Here is a 25614-nt window from a genome sequence, read left to right as displayed (position 1 = left end):
GAATATGAAGAGGATCATGAGACATTATAAGTCAACACAACCAGAAAAAAATTAATGATTTCTTCTCAGGAAGAAACTTATTCATAGATGACACCTCTGTGTCTTCTGTTTCACCTATTTTTTTATTTCCCTCTTCTGTAAATAGAAAAATAGTGCAAAAGGCATGAAACAACCTTTCAAGGGCATCTTTCCTCAGCTGCCCATTCAACCCAACAGGTTTTGCGAAACCAGAACTTTCCTTTGCTTCATTAGCTGCAAAGGAAGGTGCTTCTTTCCTTTGTTGTTCAGAGGACATTTTAAATAATTTAATAAGCACAAGTGATTAAGGCATTAAGAATTAAACTTGCTTCAGAATGAGGCTGTGGTAATGGAGAAGCATTGCCTAAGTTTTCCCTGAGCAGAAAATGGGAAAAAGCCTTACCTATTCACCTAACTCTTGGGAAAGAGGCAAGGGATTAATGGAAAGAACCTGACTCAAAACCACATTTTTAGAAAAAATAATTCAAAGCAATGTTTCTTGAATTAAATTTTCATGTTCACTCCTCTGTGAGTTTATCCTTAGAAATCAGGACGTATTTTTGGCAGTATGTATTTTACTAGAAAATTCTAAAATAAATATATCAGTCCTTACTTTTTCAAGATTTGGGTCATCAGTGTCACCCTAACATTGTTTCAACTCTTCATTAATAATTAAGTTTTCTGAGTCTTCACAGGCTATAGCTAAATAAGTAACAAACTGTTAATGAAAATGCTGCTTTTACTATTCAATGGATGCAAGAAAAATTAACTCTGAAGGGAAAATATTTGCATCGAAATGTAAATGAATTATTGTTTCACTTTGTATCAAGTGGATGCAGAGCTGTGTTCTGTCTGTAACACTGAATGTCAAAAAAAACCCAAAAAACCTACTAATTTCTTGATCTGCTGCTGAATTGAGGTAATATAAACAATTCTATGAAGATGTAATATGTGCTAAAATTATTTCACTGATTTGTTGAATTGCTAAACTTCAGGAAAGTCATTCAAAGAAAAATTGGTAAGAAGGAAATCTGGTTTTAGTTGTGGTCCCATAGTATAAAATAAAATTATTCCCAGGGAGACAAAATCAAGAAGAATCATAATCAATATCCATAGGAGATGGAAAGCTCCCAAGAGGTGAAATAAGTTTTTCTTTTTTAAACAGAGCTTTGAGAGACTGAGCAGAATTACAGAAGCAATGTATTCCCTTACTTTTCCAGTTTTTTTGCTCCTCCTCCTCCACCTCTGTTCTTTCTAATTCATGACTCTGGCAGTATATTGGTGGAAAAGAGTTATATATCTCATTTTTGTGAGAGAATTGTTTTTTGCCACTGGTGAGTATTGCTTTCTTGCCTCAAAGGGCCAGTGGAAGGTTCTGTGGTGGGGGAGTTGCAACTAGGTTTTCTCGAAGGTCCCTTCCAACCCAAACCGTTCTGTAATTCTATGATTCTAAAAGGAATAAGGGCAGGGAATGCCTAACAAACCCAAATCTTTTAAAGTAAAGCAACCTGAAGTACCAAGCATCAACTGCTGTTTTCCTTGTCTGACTGGTCCAAGAAATCACTCAGGTGTGTTGTCTAAAATGCGGCATCTCTCTTCCTTTGAGTTTTTCTATTATCAGTATAAAATGGCAATAGTTGCAATTACCTATTTGAAGGCAGGGTGACTGCGAGCTCTGTATTTCTTCTCCCTTTGTCTTTACATGCTTTCTACTTATGTTGAGTTGCAGTCATTCCTTGCTGGAGAAATGGCTTTTCCATCAGTAAAATACAAGTAGAGATATAATCGAGAGTGAACGAGGTGTGTAAGGGAGAAAACAAATTCAGCTCTGCCCCACCTTAGTTTAGCGACCAGCGTGTAATTTCTGATAGACCATTATACTAGCAATGTCTGCCCATTTTGATTTTCAATAATATGGAATTGACTGAATTAGTAGTCGCTGTTCTCTTAAACCACCAGTACAGAGTTCTAGAGATGGTGGGCAAAATACACTATTGATTCATGCAGACTCAAATAAATGGGATTAATGCGCTTTCTCCTAACTGTACAGCAGTTAGCTTGGTGTTTAATATAGTCTTTAAAATTCCACGATAATACCTCAAAATATTTTCTTAGTTTAGTGTAAGGTTACCACAGGGAACACTCTATAATTCTTCAAGAAAATAGGATGACATAGCTCTGAGCACACAACTATACGTCACATTTTCATTTCTTTTTCCTGCTGTGCCAGAGGAAAACCAGAAAGTGTGTATCCTGGTGAGTACAAAAACACTTTGCCAAAGCTTCTTTAAAAAAGAGAAGAAAGGATATAATTTCATCTGCTCACTACTACATTATTTTGAAATAGAATAAGATGTAAAAAAATCACTTCTCTGCGTGTTACCGTTATTTTCAACTGCTCTGTAATAGATTTTTTTTTTTTTTTTTTTTTTTTTTTTTTTTTTGGTCTGGATTTGCTGTCAATCCAGAATGTCAATTTTGTTTTGCCTTTATTTTTCTCTTTTGCAATGACACTTTATCAGAGAAGTTACCTCTTGAAAGAACCGGGCATGCCTGCACCACACAGTGGTACAAAGCAGGAGTACACAGCAGCATCTGGGGTAGTTAAAGGACTGGAATCAACTGAGTGCAGTACTGAGCCCTGCCTGGTAAATGTGTGGAAAGGTAGATAGAGTGTGAAACTGGAGACATGAGGAAGAAGCTTTAACTGCTTTAACAATTTTAATCATGGTGAAAATCCCAGAAATGGAATGTTACGGTTTTTTCTATAAAACTACTAATAACTACTAATAAAATTTTCAATAAAAATACTGAAACCAGAGGAACAATGAAGTAGGATTTTTTCCCCCTCTCATTTTTAAGAGGAATAGAGCCATGGAATTTCAGAAAATAAGGACATATCTGCCTTTTTTTTTTTTTTTTTTTTTTTTTTTGCGGGTAGTGTTTTCAGCAGAGAAATTGCAATTTTGATATAGAGATAAGTATTATAATGCTTAAAATTTGACTTTGATGATGAGCTATTAAATGAAAGTGTAAGTGAAACCAGGGCTTCAGAATAACTAAAATGCGGCAATAGGAAAACGAGATGCTACAACATGCAGCGGAACCATGGAACTGACAAAATTAAACAGTGATTTTTCTGTATTTCCCATTTTTGGCAGCAGTTTGTTGCTGAGAATCTAGTCAAAAGGTGTTAAAGGACTGATGTATTAATTTTGCAAATGGTAAGAGAGGGTTAGAACAGGTTTGTAGAGCGTAGGTGTTTGTAATTTTTGAATAACCATTTTTTTATGAATGCTTTAAAATTTTATACAGATATTTAATGATTTAGACATTATATATATGTTATATATGTATAAAAGCAGCTTCCAAAGTTGCACAGTAGTACTGTAAGTTGTCTTTCACATTTTTTTAATAATGAGAAGCAGTCATATGTTTTCTATAATTTTGATAATGAACAAAGCAGAATCTATTATATTTGCAAGAATACTGAAGATGCACCATTCCATGATGCTTCATTGAGACAAACCAAGAGAGTTTTATCAGTTTTTCAATTTAAGACATTTGTGGTTTGGGGCACAATAAGAGATACAACATCAAGAAGAACACCTATTAAGCAGGGGTTTTGAGCAGTGCAGTTTTAGATGCTGGCACATACTACTCCATTCACTACCTGTCTCACTTTTGCATAAAAGCCATTAGAAGGCTCCAAAGGAGTTCAAGGAAGATAGTGAAAGGCCTTGAGGGGAAGCTGTATGAGTAGCTGAAGTCACTTGGTCTGTCCAGCCTGAGGAGAGAGAGAGGAGACCTCACTGCAGTTACAACTTTCTCATGAGAGGAAGAGCAGGGGCAGGTACTGATCTCTTCTCTGTGGTGCCCAGTGACAGGGCCCAAGGGAATGGTCTGAAGTTGTGTCAGGAGAGGTTTATGTTGGATACTAGCAAACGGTTCTTCAGCTAGAGGGTGTTTGAGCACTGAAATAGACTCCCCGGGGAAGTGGTCACAGTCCCAAGCCTGCCAGAGTTCAGGAAGCATTTGGACAATGCGCTCAGGCACATGGTGTCACAGGTTCTGTGTATGGCCAGGGGTTGAACTCGATGCTTGGTGTTGTCTTCCAACTCAGGATATTTTATAATTCTATGACTTCATGTTGCATAGGGCATTAAGGTCCTTGGGGGAAAAATCTGCATGTGTGTCCATCTGTGAGGTCTTTTCATTCCTCCGGGACATGAGAATTGAACAGCCTTCATGATGAATTTCTTCCTGCATATCAGTCAGACTGAGAACTTAAATATATTTATATCTATTGCAAACTGTCTTTTTACTTTTCTATTGGAGTACACTATCCTAGCATAAAGAAAAAAAAAAAAGAAAAAAAAAAAAAAAAAAAGAAGACAAGTCTTCCCTAGACACCTTATTGAGCCAGGTGGGTTATAGCTGAGACCCAAGCCACAAAGTGGTGGATCACTGATTTAACCGGCAATTAGGAGGTTAACAATCAAGCCTGTTTCATCTGATCAGTATTTTACACCAGTTAGATGATTACAGCATTCTGACTGCCTTGGCATTGTCTTTCTACCTCTGTGGATAATAGCTAGAGCCCAAAAGGTAAATTAGGACTCAGGATTCTACTTACGTCTAAATATCTAAAATTGGTATTCTATATTTAGTTGCATTTTTGGTTGCAGTTTTGGTAACAGCCAGCAGGCTGTTCAATAAGATTATCTGGTGATCAAAAGAGCTACCAGATCTATCACCTGTGAGTGAGTACTACCTTGTTTATGCCCAAAAATAAACAGGAGCAGTTGTATTCTGTCCACTGAGGGCTTTGTTAACAGCAGTCCTGTGTCAGAGTTCTGATGGTTTGAATGGGTCAGGGACACCAAAGGGAAGTACAGCTTTTGCATTCAAAGTATTTTGGGTGGTTTTCTATCCGTACCAAAATGTTTCAAGTTCTGAAAGATGACTTGAGCCTTTACTTGGAGCACTCTGGTGTGAACAGAATACTGCTTCAAGTGGGACTTTGACTGTGCCTTATTCTCTGTCTCTGATATATTCAAAGATTGTTTGGTGATCATGAACGTAAGCATGCGTGGTGCTTTTCATGTGGTAAGTTGTGTTTTGATAGAGTGGTAATCTGTAGCAGATCAAGAGCAGGCTGCTGGTCATGCCTTAGGTAAATGCAGTTGCCTAAAAGTAGCACTGCTAGTCTACATGCACATATTGGAGTGGTACACCCTAATAATTCAGCTTCATACTTTCTCATTTTTCCTTACACTAAGACTTTTTAAAAAGTTCTGTGAGGTTTTTCTGGAATGTAAACTGTCACTGTGAGATATAGGACACTGGAGAAATATTAAAGAAAACACCTTTCCACAGTTTTGAACCTGCATTTCACTGAATCTGGTGTCACTACTTGCTCTTTGTTTTGTTTGCTCTGTGGTTTATGAAACACCTTCATTATCAGGCCTGTTCTGATTGGGCTGATTCACTAGCAGGTGCTATTCCACTGTATTATATATTTTTTCTTTTTTTTTTTAGTTAAATATCAAGAGAAAAACTGTGTAGCATTATGAAAAGGGTAGTGAGAAGTCCGATACAGCCAGGTTTATATTCCCATGCTACCAGTGACAATCCTTGTCACTCATCTGTTTGCTGCAGTTCTTGAGACACTGAATTGGAAATTTAGAGTAATTTTTTATTTTACTCTCTGAAATAGATATTTTTTGCAACTGTATCAGCTGTTTTGTGCTAGAAGGAAGAAATGGTTTACAATACTGATATGTAGGATCCTCACGAGTGCTGAGATTGGAGTTCCTTTTAACAAATTTGAAGCTAACCTTCTTATACTTTCTCATGCCACACAGAGACAGCCGCATGCCTTTGTTTATACTTGGAAGTACCCATCTCACCTCATGTGAATAATGTTTCATTTGGTGTGCTTTGACTATGAAAATTGCCATAAATCTGTTAAATAATGTAGCTTTTCAGGTTAGGACTAAGCCCTTATAAATCTGTGTCATCAGCAGCAACTTTTAAAAGATGGCACAAATGGTGACATCTGGGAGCCAATTCATCATTTAATTAAATTATCCTGTAATGAAATCTGCCTTAATGAGATTAATTTTAATTATTAATCAGGAGCTGACATGGACACAAGGCACTATAAATAATAAATGAGAGCTGTGTCTGGTCTAAGGAAAGACCTACTTTAGAAGAGCAGTGCTTTTCATGAAGTTGTATTATGGGGGTTTTTGTGCTATCATGATGTTTATTTAGTTGAGTTTGATTTCTGTTTCAAATTTTAAGGCAGAATATTAGTCCTCTTTCTGTTGAGCAACTGTTCTTTTAATATTTCATTTGATTCAATCCTTTTGTAACTAGTCACGTCCATTCCTCAAGAAATAAATTCTTATTTTTGTACTTAATTATCGTAAGTGTATTTTAGAGGTAAGCAGTGTAGGTGTAGTTTGTGTGACTTTGGGCTAGTGTATGCTGTCACACCTATGCTTACATGCATTCATGTGCTCACATCGGTGCAGCTTCTCCCACCTTCTGCTGTAATGTCCGTCTTCTTGTGGACTACATTAGTGTTTATATTATGAATGCTCTTTACAAGGACTTTTGTGCTTGGCCATAGCAGAAGTTTATCAAGGAAGTATGGATAGCATAGGAGAAATGGTCTTTAAGGGTACCAGCCACAAATGCTACACAAGTCTTACATGAGGAGTGAACCTTTTTGCCTTTATCTCCATTAACAAGCAGAACACCACTGTGTGCTCACTTGCCAATTGCAAACTGGTTCCACAAGTCCAGAGCTGATTATTTGTTGCTCACAAAGTGTTTTTTTCTTTGACCTCCTGGGCTGGGCTCACCTGCCCTCTGTATTTGTTTTGAAGGATCTGTCATTTGTTTTAGTTCCAGCATTTCATGAATATTTGGTTTCCCTTCATTTTCTCTTGTTGAAAAATCATTTTGTTTCAGAAAGAATCAAAATACCAAAGTTAGAACAAGAGCTGTTTGTGCTGAGGAGTGTCAGTAACAACCTGCCATGTACAGCAGCTCCCGATTGCAATTTTTGTACACTACCATTAACCTGGTAGCACAACCCATGTTTGGGCCTCATTGGATGAGAGAAGGAGCAAATACAGAATCCCAGAATGTTCTCAGTTGGAAGCGACCTGCAAGGATCATCACTCCTAGGCTGAGATAACTATCATATTCTTCAGTGGCCCACAGCACTTGTCCCCAGAGAATTTCCCATCTTTGTCAGCAGCCGTGCTTAGAGATGGTAGCGAATTCTCGTACCGTCTTTATGTAACCTTCTCTTCCTAGAAAACAGCAGAGTCACACTATAACTATGTGGCTTTTCAGAAAGGATAAAGGGATTTGTAATCAAGTTCTTTACACTGCTAGGTATGTGATAGAAAGTGGTTTTGTTTCTTCACCCCTCCCAAACTCTCCAAATATAAATATATCATTACAGCAGCTGGACATTATGCAACTTATCACTTGCATCGAGCCGTGGAAAGAGCAGAAATAGATAGAAATAATAGACTGAAATTACTTCTTCTCATTTTAGGACTGTTGAAAATTATTTGTAAGAGGAATGGTTTGCATTCCAGAGATTTTCTTGTCTGTGTCCCATAGCGTTCTCAATTGCCAAGGATTATGGAAAGGACAGTTTTCACTTTTTTGTCAACTTTCCATAGGTGCTAAGGGGACATAATTGTTTACATAATGCAGTTATGTTTGGACTGTTTGTTCTGTAGAGTCCATGCTATATGGTAGGAGTAACTAAAAGTATTATGCAGGGTAATTATATTATGCTTTAAATAAGTAGAGTATGCAACACAATTCAGTAAAATTTTGTAAGATGCAAATTAAAGAAAGAAATATGTCTGAGCCTAAAAGAATTATTTTTCTCATTGAAAAGTAAATCCTAAAAGTTCTGATGACAAACCATCAAAACTTGAAGCGTGCCAAACTCTTGATGAAATTTTTTTGTTTTTTTAACTACAAGAAGATTGTTTCAGGTTTTTTAAATTAAAATCTTACAAATTTCTCAGTATATCTGACATATAGCATGTACTTTGGTATGCATAATTCAAAATGAACTTTTCATCCAGTGAGAATTTTAGGTCTCCTCTTGCCCCCCAGTTCTTCCTTTATGGAATTGTACAGAAGAGAGTTAAAGGGTTTGCATGCCTCATGGTTTTTTAGAATCCTCTCAGGAGAAGAAGATCTGGCTGGCCAGTTTTTCATGCCTTTTCAAAAGGCGTACAGAAGTGTTTTGCATGGAACTGTTTGCTGAGGACATTTGACAGTTTTGGGAGGAGAATGTAGGTTCTCAAATGGATAAAGTTTTAATTTGAAGATTAGGAAACAAGTGAAATGGTCAAAAGAGATTGGTTGACATTAATGGAAAGAATTACTCTTTAAGTGTCATTTTAAACACTTAACATTTGAAGATGAGAGGGTTGGAGAATATTTTGGGCAAACATCACTATGTGATTTCCTTGTTCTTAGACATATCCAGCATCTGCTGAAGGCATGATGTTCAGCTAAATGCATATTTTTTTGGTACTTTGAACATATCAACTTAGGTTCTTAGAGAGTGGACTGCAGAAAAACTTAGATTAATTTAGATCATGTCTGAGAAGCTCGTGGAGCATAATGCAACAGCACAGTCTCCCAAGCAGACTGCAGGCAGATCACACGTTCTGGGAATGCAGTGTGACTCACTCAGCTAGCACAGTGTGTATCCATTTGGGATCTGCATGTGCCTTCAAACAGAATACCTTGTGCCTCATTAGAGGGGCTCATTTTGCTTGGTTCTGAGCCATTGAGCTCAGTGGCCAGTTGGCCCTTGTGTCACTGTGTTCTGTTGAAATGCAGGACGTACCACTGTGTGTCAGCAGACAGGTTTATTATTCTGCATCTGGTGGATTCCTGCATACATGTGTGCATTGCAGTCAAACTTTAAGTTGGCTTTGTTTTCCAGAAGCTGATCCAAAGCTCACTGATGCTTAGAGGAGTCTTCCAAGTAACTGCTGTAGGGTTTGGAACGAGTAGAGTATTATAATATAGGGCTGGGAACATTCAAAGAATAGTCACAGTTTCACACATGCACACACACACACACAAACTTAGATTTGTTCAAAGGGTTCATTATCCAAAGGCTATGGAGACTATTTTGTTCAACAAACTGCACATAAAAATAATACTGTCCAGTCAGAATAGAGAAAACTCACTTCTGGCATGGTGGCTTGGCAATATCTGGTTTGGAGGGTGGGTGTGCACCCACACCCAGTGTGTCTGTGTTTGCAAAGCTGTCTGCTGATCCAATTCATTTGCAGCATCCAGGGAGAACTACTATTGCAAGATTTCAGTGATCTGTGGATTTATTTTAAATGTTGTAATTTTCTGTCCAGCTTCTCCCAGATGCATTCAATAGATGACAGATTTGAGAGTAATGCTGGCTAGTCTTTATATATTTAACACTCTATCCTATTCTTTCATCAGGCACATACTGAGATCCAGACAAATGTGTAATATCATTGTTAAGTTGCAAAATTAAATCTTGGCCAGTGGGACACCTTATCCTTGGAAGAGTGCAGCTCTGTAGAACCTTCTGCTGTTCTTGGGCAGGACAGCCATAATGCTGTGCAGTCCCCGAAAATTGCCTTGGCTCAAAGTCAAAGCAATCCCCATGCTGTTAACTTAGCCTTCCCTTAACTGCTGAGAAGTGCCTGCTCCCCACAGGATGTGGACCTAAACTCTCTGCATTTAGACTTTTACCCATTTACCTTTTTTTCCATGTTCTGGAGTCCCTGTTAGCTCCTGCTGAGCATAAAATATGCCGTTTGAAACCAGGTTTTCATTAGGCTTATCACCCTTGCATACTGATCTGCTTTTGATCTCATGTGGTCTGTGTCCGGTCCATAATTGGTTTGTCCACATTTCCTAATGTATAAATGGATAAGGAGATTTTAGGTGAGATATCTATCTTGCCAAGAAATTGGAATTTGTAAGTTCAGCCAATCTAGATTTCCACCCAGTTTCTGATGTATACATGTGAATGTAAATTGGTTTCAGTCAATTTAATTTACATACCAAAGAGCCAGAAGAAGGTGTAAGTTACTATAGGAATGGATAACTAACTTATTAATGTGTGCTCCTTTTAGTTGCATTACCTGCTCATCCTTTCTCCTCACCCTACACTGTATCGGCAACATTTTTATAAGCAGAAACATATTTAGTAACTTGAATTCTGAAATCATACATATAAAGATGTAATCTACAGTCTGTGAATGAGTGTGGCAATAAATTTGCCTACTTGATGATTGCCGAGTCACTCATACCAGTCTTAAGGCCTGTTCTGCCATCCTGAGTCGAGACATCCATGGTAGATCTGCTCTTTACTTCTGTGGTGCAAGATCAGATGTTAAAGATTTTAGTCTTCTTGTTCTGGGATAAGACGTTGTAGAACCAACTCATTCAGCTTCCCAGGGTTGCCTAGTTTCTGTCAAAGTGTTTTAAACAGCAATTCTAACTGCAGTTTGAACCCCCCATCAGAAAAAAACCCCAAGACTTTGTTTTGCTTTTTATGAGTATTTTAAGATTGGATTTTTCTTCTCCTTGACAATATATTGATGAAATGTGTACCTGTCTAACATGACTCCTGAAAAAGAAGTAATTCTGCAGTCTTACTCAACCTCTGATTCTCAGTTGAAATATTGTTAAAAAACAAGAATACTACATTTGTTTGGTTTTTTTAAATCTAAATTTGAACTAATTATTTGGATCAACCTGCAGTTTGGATGCAAATCAGGGTTCCAGACAAATGCAGAAAAAAAAATATTTAATTTCTTTTATTAAAATAAGCTAGTCATACATATTTTGAATATATAACAAAAATATCTTCATGAAAGTCTAAAGGATTTATTGGACAAGAGAATTATTAGTGGCAGATACTAAGTGAACTAATCATATTTAGACAGATTTTCAAAGCCATCTGGAAGGTGTTGAAAGATATTCAGGAGGATTTTCATATGTTAGAAATTAAATTAATTGTTGACCTCTGAAAAAAAGAGTTTGAATTGCCAATTAGGTTTTTTCCTGCTTAGATGCCTTTGAAGATCCATCTATCAGAAACCTTCAAAATATTAGTTTGACTACTGAAGCTCAGCTCAGCTTCTAATTTTTTGTGCATTATATGGATTGGAAAATGAAAAAAAATCCTGCTTTTGCATATCTTAACTGATTTCCGTTACATCAGATGTAGAAGGAATTTTTTTCCCTTGCTTTCCTGTCAGTCTTCTTAAACTGAAATTAGAAGTGTCGAGGAGAGCTTGTTTCTGTGCAGGTGACAACAGAATATTTTTCTGAAAAACAAATAATTGCAAGATTTTATCCATTATAATTAAAAAATTACCATTTTGGTATAGTTACATTTGTAGTTTACTTCTTAGTCTTGATGTATACTTCAAAATTTTTCTTCCTATTTGTGTGTAAGATTAAAAATGGAAGTTCTTGTTTATATGTTTAATAATATCTCATTAACACTATATTTTTAAAAAATGTTATTCACTCAGTAATTGTAGTTTTGGTGTTTGTATGGAACCATGTAATTACAAATATAATTTAGCATACTTGAAAGCAAATACAAAATATTTAAATGGTAGAAAATACCTGTATTTTGAAATGTTGCCTCTCTGACAGTTTTTGTATATGGTCGACACAAGTATTTTAAAATGTTTTGATGCCTTTCATTATTTCTGCTGCCTTTCCAGATACTCTAATAGCCCTATGAAGAAACTGGCCATCACTTTAGCAAAACAGATGTGCTGAAAGATAGCCATATCCACCACACCTTTGGATGGTTTGCATGAGGGATATTGGTGCCTCCTTTCCTCCTCAGTCTTACTCTGGTAGACTTTCAGAGCAGCTTAATGTTGGAGAGGCACGTGAATCAGCTCATGAACCAGCTCTTCATAACCTTCCAACCCTGTAGAATTTAAACATCAAGACAAAATCTGAAAGATGATTCTCTGTAACCTGTTTTATATCATAATATATCAACTGCCAATGGCAGTGGGTTAGGGATGAGGTGGTTATTAGGGTCCCTTGCAACTCAAGCCATTCTTTGACAATGATTATCCTGATTTATTTTCAAAGTTAGTGAACTTTAGTTGTATTTTATGAAAATATGATTTTCATTTTGGGGTTCTTTAAGTCACTCTTCAGCTCTAATTCTTTCATGTTGATTCAATTAGTTGTACATTGTTGCTAAATTATGTGAGCTTTTGTGAGATGTTTACAGTAGAGACTGTAAGAAATTCAGTTACAGAGCTGTAAGCATCTCACAAAAGCTCACATAATATAGCAACAATACATCCTCTTATTTAGCCAAGAAGCGACTACAAAAACTCTGTTTTAGCGACTGAAAGGTAAAAAACCCCTGTGATTTAGTGCCCAAAATTCCTAGGTATATTTAAAAAATCTTTCAGACTGTAACATTTTTGTAACAACCATTTTCTGCCTTTTTACTGTTGGCACAGCTCCTGTTTTTATATTCGTTCTCATTTTTATTCCCTTTGAGTTGATTTAGTCATCTGAAATTGCTCTATGGCCTTCAGAAAATGGCTTGTGTTTAACTTAATTTTGATGAAGAACTCCGCAGCTGATTCATTTATTAAATTCTGAAATCTAAAAATCTGTAATATTTTATCAGAAAAACAGAGATGTAATGAAGAATTCTATTCAACTTTTAGGAACCTCTAATTTCATCTTTTTCTGTGCTGAGGAGGTACATATGATAAACATCTAGAGAAAGCAAGACACACAGAGTTTTTTTTCATGCAGCAGGAGGCTGTATGATCTTTTCACATAGTGTCAAAAGGAAGGCATGAGTTAATGTTTTCCAAATGCTCAAAGTTGATTGTTCATTCACACATACGGTCTTTGAAGCAGCCCTTCAGCTCCTATTTCTGTTTGATTCCCTACATTCTGTTGAGGTGGTAGTTGTTTCAAGCTACTTGTCCCCCCTCCTCTAGAATTCATCTTTGAGCTGGTGTTTAAGTTATTCTTAAACTTGGTGCACCTCCAGGTCCTATTTGTGTTCCTCTCTCAATAACCAGCTCTGAGACAATATGTCCTTCTGAGCTTGAAAAACTAACATACTAATCTGTGGTTGTCACTCCCTTTTTGTCTACATGGTAAATCTTATTATAGAAACCAGAAATTTAGATTTTGTTTAATTAACAACTAAAGTATCAGCCTCAAGGTTCACAGTGTTGGGCTTCTTTTTCAGTAAAGAAAAAAATTAAATCCATGCCTTGTGTTCAATTCTATTTGCTCACCATGCTAAGGATTTGGAGGAATTACAGATTTCAGATATGGAAAATGGAAATTAATAAAGATATTCAAACCCCCAACCCTACTTTATGGACTGTGACAGATAGAGTTGACAGATGAGTGCAGTAATGTGTATGCAATAATGGCTACAATAGAGACGGTGGGTCAAGTGATGCAATATAAGGAGTATGAAGAGAAACTGAAATGTATTTCAACCTAATAAAAAGGAACATTTTTCTACCAACACATAATAAAAATTTGGAATTCACTGCCACTAGAGAACATGAATGTCTTATGCCTGAAATTATTTCATGAAAAATAAAACATTCACAAATACTAAGTAGTTTTGTTTAGGTCAGATAGAAATATTTGTCTTTCATAACAACAAATCCATATGGTATATAGGTAAGTTTGAATGTCTTGTCCTGGCAGATTGCTCCATAACTTCACCAGACCAGGGGCTGACCCTTGGATCTACTTTAAAAATCATCAAGAACGTCCACTTTCAGAAGCATGTCATTGTATCCTGTATTACCCAAAGATCTAATCTGGTAATCTAATTCGTAGAGAATGAAGGCACAGATATCACAGTTGGTATCTTCTAAACTGAGCTCTCAGCCAGCTCTGGAGTGCAGCATTCACTGAGGGAAAAAAAAAAAAAAAATTCTGTTTCTTTTCTGTTGGCAGTGGTTCCTGCTCCACTCTCACACAGGAATTCTGGGCGGGCGGGCTGCATTTGGGACTGTCTGTTTTCCTACCCTGCCTTTCTGTGCAGGCATAGCCAGGCATTCATATAATTTTTTTTTTTATAAAATGCGTTTGGGAGGTTGTTTCAATTTTCCTTTTATCTCTCTGTTGTTTTAATACAGCATTTGTGCATTCACAGAAGAGACAGAAAGCAGAACTGCAGTTACACCCAGTAACAGGGTACTGGTTAGGGTTATGCCCTGCTCTGTCCAGATGCGAGAGTTTTGGGCCAAATCACCATAAACCTTGCATACATGCTTCTCCCAGTCAGGCACTCTGAATAGGTGATACCATTTTTGTTGCAGTGAAACGGTTCTGCTTTATTTTAGCTACATATTTTTGTTGCCAAGTTGCATATTTTCTCTCTCTGCTGTGCACCTTACGTTATTTAAAATACTCCTTGGTATTTTCTAATATTCCCTTGAACCGTTGCTAAAACTGAAGATATTTATAGCTGATTCATTTTGAATTAATATATGTGTGCTTGAAATGTTTCAAATCTCTGAAGTAATATTTTCGTCCACTATGTACTTTTTCTAGTAATATCGCAAGGTGTTTGTACATCTCTAGAAATAAGTGTGAGCAGTTAAGTCTCATTTCTAATTGCACATTCTACAGTGCTGTGTCTTTTTTGTTGAAAAGAAGTATTACAAATCTGGATAGGAGAATAGACTGAAATCCCTGGTAGAAACTTAACACTTTTTCAATTCTGATTCCATTCTTGCAGTGATTTACACATATGCCTAACTGCACACTGAATTAAACACTTACTAAAGCAAGTGAAACAACTCACATGTGAAGAAATAATGACATGCATATGCTTTTTAATAGATTATGTTGAATACGGGTATTGGCATAGAAACCAATATTTTGAACAAAGTAATTTGCTTAAATGTGTATCTCCAAACCACTTCCTTGTATCCTAAAAATTGCCAAAACACAATTATGGCTGTCTGAGAAAGAAGAAAAAGGTTTATTTGTACTCTCCTTGTAGGGCCAATGACCAGAATCACGACATTACTTTCAGAGTTAAGAAAAATTGCTTTCAGGTACGATGAGGAAATACCATCAATGTTTTTTTTCTGTGTTCCATTTGGGTTTAGTACTTGGCTCCCAGTTTGGACAGAAGTTTTGTTTGCATGAAAAATTTACTAAGTTTTATTCTTTCATTTCTTGTGTTCATTCATTCATTTCAGTTCATTTCTTTCTCTGCACAACAAAAATAATAAAAATAAAAATAATAAAAAAAGGAATTGAAGTATCTACAATTTATTCTCAGTTTTTAAAAGATATTGTTTGATATGATGAAAAGTTCAGCTGGAAAAGCGGAATTCAAAGAACCCTCTTTAGACCTTAATGAAAACTTTTAGAAGTCTGTTTTAGGAAAATATAAATTTTAGAGCATATAATAAAAGAACCTTATTGTGGGATTTTTTTTTTTTTTTTTAATTTGAAACACTGTGTAAGTAAGATCTCATGGCAGTGGCAGAAACCTGATTGTGTTAAGGCTGCTGAATCATGTTACAAAATACTATGATTTGTGATATTTTATTCTTCATTTATATGTGCAGATCTCACTAGTAGATAAAAGCAACTTATTTTCATTTCTGCACTTGTGTCCAGAAATAGAGATGATGATGTAAAACAAGTAGTTTTTCCAAATGCTTGTGCTGACGCTGAGAGATTTGTTATGATGATGGAGGATGTTTGCTCTCCAGCTCTACTCACTTGTAAGATGATCCACCTTTGAAGTTGCGGTAAAAACTCTGAAACACTATATTTTTGAAGAGGGTAGTGTTGAAATCTGTATCCTGGTCGATTTTGTTCTCACAGCAGTGCAACCCCATTGATTGTAGCAAAATTGCAAGTGTGATGAGAAGAAAACCGAATGCAATGAAATAAAACCTTAGACACAGAAATACTAGGTAAAAAATAAAACACAACAAAGGTCAAATTTTGCTACTTTATCATGGATAGTTTTAGATGGATACATTACTCAGGGAGAGTGTTATCATAAGGGGACATTACTACCATTGTATTTCCAGTTGCAAATCTATATGTCTGAAAAATACTGAGGGAGTGTTAGAATTCTTAGGTGTTTTACAGATTTAAAAAGCTTGTAGTGCTTAGTAACACTAAGTTAGTCACTCACTGCGCTGCAGTGATGACTTTAATGCAATGATATTTTGGCAAAACCATCCACGTTCTGCTCCAGATTACTGGGGTGCATTCCACCAAAAAAATGATGAGTGCCTCTAAAGAACAGAATATGACCCTGTGTTTTTCTGTGTTTCCTAGGAATAAAAAAATTAACTTAGGCTTCAGCATGGAATAGCTTAAAGCAAAGGGAAAATTTAATAAAATTGCAGAGAGGGAGGAATAAGCAGTATGCTGCCACTGGAGAAAGGAAAAAAAGGCTATAGTTTAGCTCAACAGAAAAAGGAGCAACCTGCTGAAAGCTTGGATAATTTGGGATATAGAGATGTCACTTCCTCCCTTTGCCAGGCTGTGAAATTCTTTGTAATTCCCATTGGTAAAGTTGCCAACACAAACAAAGGCAAAAATGGAAACTTCTATCCAAATTCTCCACTGATGAGTAAAAAGACATAGACATTCAAGGGAACAAATTTGTCAGCACCATATTCCCCAAATCAAGAAAGAATATAGAAAATTTGTCAATTACTAATGGTGAAAGACTGTTAGAATTACACTTTTAAGAAATTATTTTAGTATCAGATGTATATCTAAAAAATGTAAAATACTAACTTGTATAAAAGTTAGTGTCATCTGTGGCTTTGGGAGAAAAATGGCTGTGTGATACCAGAGGTGGTTTGTTGTTGTTGTTGTTGTTGTGGGGTTTTTTTAACTAGCTGTTAGCCTCTTTTTATGAGAAGACTGAGACCTCAATAGTTATTATGGCTCAGCAGGACTTTCAGAGTGTGGATTCTTTATTAAAACATTCATAGCACATTGCATAAAAGCTATAAAGAACATTGTATCAAAAAAAGTTAAATTTATTTTTCTTATTTTTGATATATCTTTTCTTAATAATAGGTAGGACAGTGTTTCATAATTGCCTGAGAAAAGCTGTTTCCAGTAAAGGCTGAGTTAACTGACCAGTAAGCTACACATCCACCTGGAATGTCTACATGTAGGGATGGAGAAACCCAGGAATTTTCACCATGTAACTCATTTTTACTGTTACTTTTTACTTAAGGCTTCCTTTCAAGTTTTGTGTACAGCAAAAATCATTTCTTTATATACGGTGACTGGCTTTCCTAAATTTATGAAAGATAAGCTTTATTCACTCACAGCCAGAACTTTTCTCTGGTTGTGTTTAAGAGAGTTACTGTACTGGCAATTTTTTTATTTTTTTTTTAAGATTTATTATTTTTACCAGTTTAGTTTCAGTGCATGCGTAAATTTTACCTTGTTTCATTGAAAGTTTATATTTTTAAAAAAGGAAAATGGATTTTTTTTCTTACATACTTACATATTAAGGGAAGTACCCTCAGTAAAAACTGCTGACTTTATTAATCCTTTAAACTGAAGAAGGCCTAAAAGAGTTTATTTACTGGGAAAGAGTCATGTAGCAGATCTTTTTCAAAGTCAGCCATTCCTTAATTCCCATGTCTCCCAAGTCAGAACCTAAACACCATCTTTTCCGTCATGCAAAAAGCACTTCCCCTACCACGCTAGATTTTGCTCCAGGCACAAATAAACAGTGTGAGTCCTAGCACTGTGCCCAGAAAGGTCGGGATCTATTGCTGCTGCTCCCGCTTCTCCCTGCCCCGGCACAAATGTACCACCTTGAAGTGGTTTGCATACCGCAGCGTAGGAATCCCCGCTTCGGTTGTCTCCAGCCTGATATTGGTCCAGCTTTCTGTTGAGAAGGTCTGTGGTAATTATGGAGGTGCCAGTCAGCTTTCAAAATAAACTGTAAGTTAAAGCAAGGATACAGCCCTGGTTTCATCTGGAAAATCTATCATGCTGTTCCTCAGACCATCATTTTGGACTGTGCTCACTGTAGTAGTCGCATGTACACGGAGGGAGGGGGGATGAGGGAGGAGAGCTGGTCCTGTCACAGAAGCAGAGCAAAAGCTGAAAGAAGTGCTCAGTACAGGCAGTGAAGAGCACTGTGCACATCTGGAAACATGAGAGATATACATGGACTGCATTTTGTGTACTCAAACTGGATGTTACCTAGAACAGGAGGCGTGACTGAGAGCAGTCAGATATGCAGATGCTCTCACGGAGAGTCTTCGAGCACTTAAGGGTTAAAAGGCTAGAAAATGGGTCTGATGATAAGGAGTTGAAGTAAAAAACTCTAAATAGTTAAAGGTCTTCCTTCTCTTGCAGCTTTTGAGATCCACTTCAAAAATTGAAACTGCATCTGAACTTTCACATACAGTCTGTCCTGTACTTACTTAAATAAACTTTTTATTTTGTCATAAAATAAACTTGGAAGATTACTCTGGAGTTGACTCTAGAGCCATAAATAAAACTAATTTTAGGATTTCAGGGTTGAGATCATATTTGTGCATAGCACTGATCACTGAACACATTACTCAACTTGATTGTAACCCTAGAAAATATGGTGATAAAAACATGTAATATTTAGCAGGGATTTGAATGAATACTCTTACCATTTTTTTTTCCTTGGATGCCTTTTAGAGACAGGGGGTCATATATCAACTGTTCCTAAGGACAAATTATAGGCAAAATATTTTCTGAAAGTTTTCACCTTGAACTTGACATGCATTTTGGAAAGCTCAGATTTTATTTATTTGTTTATTTCAAATCAGAATTAATATCACACATACATAAAATGGCAGGTGTAAATGACTGGTAAATGAGTAATTTTTAGAAAAAGATTCATTGAAACCAGTGGAAGCAATGGAGATGGAGACAAAATATTTTGTTGCCCGTTGCAACAATTTTATTGTATTGGTCATTAATGTTTCAAGTTGAAGGCTTGATACTTTGGTTTAAAGGCTGAATTGCAAGACCGAAGAAATAAAACAGAAATTACAGGTGCTGAGAAAACAGAAGACAAAATAGAAAGACCTATAAACTTTTATTTAAAAAGTGGTGTTTTGAAGCTCTTTCAGGAATGTTATTTGTAAATATGTACAGTTTGTTGCTATTACAAATTTCTGTTTTCTGTGTATAATTCTTATTTATGTTTATATACCTTTTCAGTTACCACTGAAAATCTGATATGCTCAGTTGTCTATTTCTTCTTTGAAATTAAAATTTAGCTGGCTTCCATCAGGTTTTCAATTATTTTATTGAGATTTAGAATCATAGAATCACAGATCTTTCTTTCCATCTGTTTTCAATCTCTCTTCTGAGACTTACTCAGTTTTTAGTTTGTGAAAGCAGTTTCAGTTGTGAAAAAAAGTGCATGTTTTTAAATCCATCTAGCATCCACTGTTATGTTATTGTTCTCTGTATCCAAGAAGAGTCAAGGCCAAGGTGAGCAAGGAGAGGGAAACTGGTGGGGGCTGTGATGGAACCACAGACTTTGCTCTTAGAAGCCTCAGGCTGGTCAGTGCACAGGCAGAACATAACACAGCTTCAGTGGTGGCTGGAGAGTCTTAATAAATACAGCATCATGTGTAGGTACAAATATTAGAATTTGAATGATTTTATTTTGATCCCTTGATTTTGCAAACAAGTCCTGGAGCAGGTGGGAGGCACTCATGAAATGAAATTCAAATTATAGTTTTTCTTTCCATAAAGTCTGATGAATTTCTGAAAATACAGCTCAGATAGAACAAACAAAACAAAAGTTACAAGTCAACAAAGCCATCTTGGAGAGATTAAATCTAATTTAAATTTCTTGGAAAAGCACAGTAGTTTTCATCTGGGAATTTGTCATTTTATCTTTGAACTAAAAATACAAACTAACAAGAAAAGGTAAAAGCAGTTGAGTTAGTTTTTTGGAAAAAGCTAGGCATGTTGGAGGTGCCATTACACCATCATCCATTTTATGGCTAAAATTTGCCACCCCCAGAGCCTGTTGTGTCTTACCAGAGCCAGCCAGCCAGGGAAATGCGGACAGTCCCCAAAGAGGGGAGAATCAGAGGGTGTTGCAACTCTCTTGAGCAAAACATCTTCAAATCTTCTGAAAGCAAGATCTACTAAAGAATTCAGGAACATACCTACTTGTCAGTGAATTGGATCTTCAGTTACGAAAAGTGTTGTCCAACTCAAGGTCTCACAGCCATCCCTTTCTCTAAAAGTATCTCTACTTACATTCTTCTTTTTTTGTGATTTTTATCATTCTGTTGCTTGAAAAATATACTGACTCAAAATGGGAAATGGTTGTGGTGGTTCTCAGGATGTATTAGAGAAGGTTGCTCAATGGCAACAAAATGTGCTGCTGCTGTTTTTCCCTGCAGTGTACATTGAGAAATACTTCACATCCTATAATGAAATCTGAAGGAACAGTAAAAAAGCAACTTGCAACCTGGCAATGTCAGTTCGTGACATTGCTTAAAATATAAAGGCTTGCTGACGAGGTTTTCTTTTTGGTTTGGTATTCTCTGTTTTGCAGGCAAACAGTGAACAACAGCATCTAATACAAAGTTTAGAACAGGAAAAAATAACTTCGGAAGTTATTTTCACTACTGTGGCTCTAAACCAAGCAGTTTTGGTTACAGAACTGAGAAATTCAAAATACTTAACATTGCATGCTTTCATATTTTCTGAAATGACTGCAATTTTTCTTTGCTAATGTCTGCTCTTTTCCTTTCTGTTACATTTGTGTCCTTATAATGATGCTGTAAATAAGGGGCATGAAGAAGCTTCTGATTTACATGTCAATAAAAAACATCTCCCCCTTCATAATCGCAGTTTGCAGAGAAGTTAATCCATCACAGGCATGTTGGGACAGTGTTTTCCCTGTCAGTCATTCTGAGAAAGGAGCACATGCTGTAGGTGTAATAATTTTCTCTGGTTGTCTCTTTACACTGCTAGTTTGTGCGCCAAATTGTGGCATAGGTGATAAACACCTTCACAAGTGTGTGGGACTGTACTTTGCCACCAGGCATCCAGACCCAAGAAACAATAAAATTGTCTTGTGTAGCTGGGAAAAGGAGGAAGGCTGGTGGTTGTTTCTTTGGTCCTTTTGTTCTTGGCATTTCTCTCTGACAGAAAATGGGAATACAGAGGTGAAGCGGTGGCAGGGAGTGGCAAACAGTCTGCTTTGGTTTGAAGCTGCTGAGTGAGGACTTCCTGCACACAGAGGTGGGCAGAGGAGCGGTGGTGTGCTCCTTAACTGTTGGTGGAGTCCAAGCCCAGGCTGGTTTTCCTCTGCCTGATGCCTGGGAGAAGAGACAAATTTTGTTCCTTATCTGCTACTCCTTATCTCCACTACTCTGAGGACTCTGCAATTCATTGAATAGGATTGGAGCTCTGGAGCCCCCTGTTTGTGTACATCCTGGTGCTTTCAGTCTTCTTTTGCAGAATTTTTTGCAATAGCTTTTTCCTTTATTTTGGTGCTGAAAGCCTCAACCGGCCTTGATTAGGCACCTTCCACATCCGATGTGTTGTTGCAGCAGTTAAGAATGAGGTTATGCCCAAAGCTAATGTCAAAAACAACAGCTGAACACTGATTATGCTCTCCCCACTACTTTAAATATGCTTCAGTGGGTTTTCATTGTCAAAGAGGTGAGCCTTCATTATACCACATAATGCAGTAAAATGAGGATTACTTGGATTTCAGTGCATGAGATTATAGCAGCTGACAGGCACCTGTTTGAGGAAGTATATTGTATTTCTAAGGGCAAGTATTTTATAATAATTGAGCAAGATTTCACATGAAAAAACTTTTGTATTTAAACTTCATTGGTAGATTTAAGTACAAAAAAAGGCATCAGGGAGTCTGGATGGATGTATTTATTAGTGGCCCTTATAGTCCTGAGAGTCCATTCCAATAGTAAAAAGTGGAACCCATCAAATGATGGCACAAATATCCTAATCTGAACTGACATGGCTTTCTAGCCCAGTTCATCAATCATGTTTTATTAGCTTTAGCAGAGCCAAGCTGCTATCTGTCATTTTGATGCTGCAGTGGTGACAAAAAATGGTGCCGAAAATGTGCTACAGGTGTAACTTTCACTCAAAGAGCATTTTTGAGCAGCAGTCAGGCTTGTGTTTGCATGGGGAGAGAGTGCCATCTTCAGTTTCACATCCCCACTGAAACAAGGCTGAACTTCCTAGTGCTGCCCAGTGGCTAAGGAGTGAGGAAAAATGCTGGCAAAATTTTGGAATTCCTATTTTTGTAAGACTTCTGAAAGAAAGTACTAAACACCATTTTCTTGTCCTCATTTTAAGATACAGTTAATTTAGACCTATCTGTTGTAATAAGCAATTTTCAGGTGGTTTATTCTTTTGGTTTGCAGTGCTGTGTGAAAGAAACAACAATTGCCAATTGGATCACAAACCTCTTGTAACCAGTAGCACTTGTATGCTGAAAAAAAGAGAGCTAGGAGGCTGTATACTGCTGTGGATGTACTGTGTTTTTTAAGAACCATCAATTCCATGTATTCTTTCAGCCCAGAACTCACTTGGTGTTTTCACTAGGGTCCTGGCACTTGACCCTTGTTTTTCTTGGCTCTGTATCATTTTACAGCAGAGCTTGAGGGCACTCCTCATCTCTTGTTTCCAGCATGTTAACATATTCAAGTAAATATTATCTGGCACAGACACATGCATTATCCTTCTGGGGAGTATTTGTAAAAGTTTTAAATCCAGATCAAACAATGACATCCATCTTCCTTCCTCTTGAATTTCTTTTATTCACAAGATGAATGTTGCTGGCAAAATTCTTTGATCTTTAAAAAGATTTTCTGCTGCTAATATTCACAGACAAGGTAAGCACTTATAAATACCTGAATTACTTGCAGAATATATGTCCAGGTATGACTTTTCTGTATATTTTAACGCTTAATAGGGCTTTTGCACAATAAGGAGCAGATGTGTCATAGCGACAGCAGGCGAGCAGGGACCAGGAAGGTGGTTTCATTAAAAGAGCCTTGGGATAAATGCAGCACATTAGATACCCACTGAAAGACAGGAGCTGTTGATGGGGTGACCTCTGAATGCAAGTCATCTTACTATAAACAGGAGGGTGTGGAAAGCCATTGGACAGAGCCAAGCTTGTTTACTATCTAGATCTCCTCCTAGTTAACTTAAGTAACTGGACTGTGCTAGGCTCGGCATGACAGTTCAAGGAAGAACAAAGTGTCTTCAGTTTTCCTGAGTTTAAAAAATCCTAGCTGACTGATGCAAAAGCTTTTTGGTCCCGAAAACCTGCCTGCGCACCTTAGCTGCTCTAAAGTGGAAGTTAATTAATGTGAAACGTAACAGATATTCTCTTCTCTTTTTTTGTCCTGGAAACTGACTTTGCATATCTGGGGAATTGGTTTGTGTTCTTCAGAGACTACTGAGGTAAGGTTATGATGGATTTTAATTTGCAATATTGATGCAAATGTTTAGTGATAAAATGGGAAATATAAATGAGTATTAATTCCCATTCTGATTTTGTTCTGAAAAGGAGATTTGATTTTAATTTCTGTAGTAGCAGTTTCAAACTTGCTTTTGGAACAAGGTACTTGTTCATGGTGGCTCTAGATTGCAGAAGTTTATATAGGTAACAGGACTGGATTCATCAGGTTCTTTCAGGGAAAGGAGCAGCTTTTGTTTGCCAGGTGAGGTTACTTGTTAAGTACTGTAAGAAGTAAAATGTGTCATTTTATACTGTGCTGCAAATACCACATTTTGTCTAATCTCTGAGCAGTTCCTTGGTGTGTTATTCAATAACATATTTATAAGAGATACTTAAAGGCCAGTAGGCTGAGACAGGTGTCTAGACATAAGTTGTCTTCAAATCAATTATACCTAGGCTACAAAAACTGAGGATACAATAAAATAAATTTATTTTCCTAATACTTAATTCAAATCCATTTATTTAATTTCTAAGTTGATTAGACCTGCATTTGGAACAAATAATGCTGAAATGTAAATATGCTAAAGCATCGGTCCTACCTCCTCCACAGTTCGCTGTCTCTGCAACGTCATCTATTGTTTTTAATGCACTTGGAATTGAACAGACCGTTTTTTGTGAATGAACTGTGATTAAAACTTTCTTCAGGGAACCTAAGTGCATGTGCTGCTGTAGTATTCAGATGCTGTTCCTGCCGTGGGGTCCACGCAGCAAGAGCAGCAGTGCAGAGGCCACGGTGGGAGCTGCTATGGGGATTACTGCTCCTTAAATGTCTGTTTCATTCAGGGAAACTCAGCCGGGTTTCACTCTGGGAGGGCTGTTTTATTGTCCTAGAGCAGCAAGCAAAGTCCCAGGAAAGAAAGAGCAAGGCAATTTAGTCCAGCTGTAAAGAGGCATTTACAGCCATAGGGATCTGCAATAGGTAGGGAACCTCTTTGGAAGAAAGGTATGACAAATTCTTACAGCCAGTAAGTTCTTCGATTTTGTGCCTGTGGTCTGGTAAGCAGCAAGCCGCAGGATCCAGTTACATGTTTCTTTTCTTGGTCTGTTCCCTATTTTCTGAAATACATTTCATCCAAAAAGCTTTTGACTGTCTCAGTAATTTTTGTGGCGTTACAATTTCTTCTAAAGTAAATCAAATGTAAATTAGAAAAGGGTATATAAACCAAGTAATATTTTATATTCCTGAATTAAAAAAAATAGTTCTTGCCAAAGAATTTTTCCAAGATAATTTGAGATTTATAATAGTATATCTTGTTAAATGGTACAGCAAATCAAATAGCAGCAACCCTGTGTGAATGTGGATAATTTCAAGCAAAAGAACTTGAATTTGGCTTTGGAAAACATCTGTATGTTTGTATGTTAGTGTGATCATGCACAGATATATATATGCATGTTAGAGTGTGCATACATGGAAGCTAATTCATCTGTTACAGAAATTGGAAGTCAAAGTTATTTTCTTAAATGTGAAAATGTCTGAACATACTGTTAAATAGAAGAAGCAGATGAAAAGCCTGCATACTGTCTCGTTCACATACTCACCTATCATTTTTTTTCTGTTGTTCTCTTTGCAAATAGCTATACGTAATTTTATTGAATTTACATTTACTTTGGAAGAATAAATAATTTGCACTTTGTTCCATTTTAAGCTTTGAATTGTTAAACTTACTTAGTAAATGTTATTCACAAGCGATTAAAAATTTAACATTGTTTCAGTATTTTTAAATAAAAGGAGAGCATGGCTGTATTAAATTTATGTACAAAAGGTATGTGAGCAGTTTGCAGAATTTAATGTTGTAGTTAATATCCTACTGCTTCCTTTTTATATTTTATTTTATTAAAGATATTTTTGATCATATTGCTGGAAAAAATAAATAACATACATTTCAGTAATAGCTTAACATGAATGATAATATCTACTTGATTCATTTCTCTTTGCAATATTCAGTCATTGCTCTGAATTAATACATAATTAT

The 25614-nt window shown here is 36.6% G+C and overlaps 1 protein-coding gene across 9 annotated transcripts in view; it reads left to right on the top strand.

Annotated features, from left to right (window-relative positions):
• Positions 1 to 25614, top strand: part of EYA4 (EYA transcriptional coactivator and phosphatase 4) — a 142169-nt gene that overhangs the window by 35507 nt on the left and 81048 nt on the right. Inside the window, exon 1 of one of the 9 annotated variants that reach the window (XM_058419717.1) lies at positions 23350 to 23583. The exons of the other annotated variants lie outside the window; for them this stretch is intronic. The gene's annotated coding sequence lies outside the window, so the exon portion shown is untranslated. Of the gene's footprint in view, positions 1 to 23349; positions 23584 to 25614 lie in introns of those variants that run through there. 9 annotated transcript variants of the gene reach the window in all.

Source organism: Hirundo rustica, chromosome 3, assembly GCF_015227805.2.
Source record: "Hirundo rustica isolate bHirRus1 chromosome 3, bHirRus1.pri.v3, whole genome shotgun sequence".
NCBI classification, from domain to species: domain Eukaryota; kingdom Metazoa; phylum Chordata; class Aves; order Passeriformes; family Hirundinidae; genus Hirundo; species Hirundo rustica.
The sequence above is the reverse complement of the archived record's forward strand: the minus strand, read 5'-3'. Positions and strand labels throughout refer to the sequence as shown.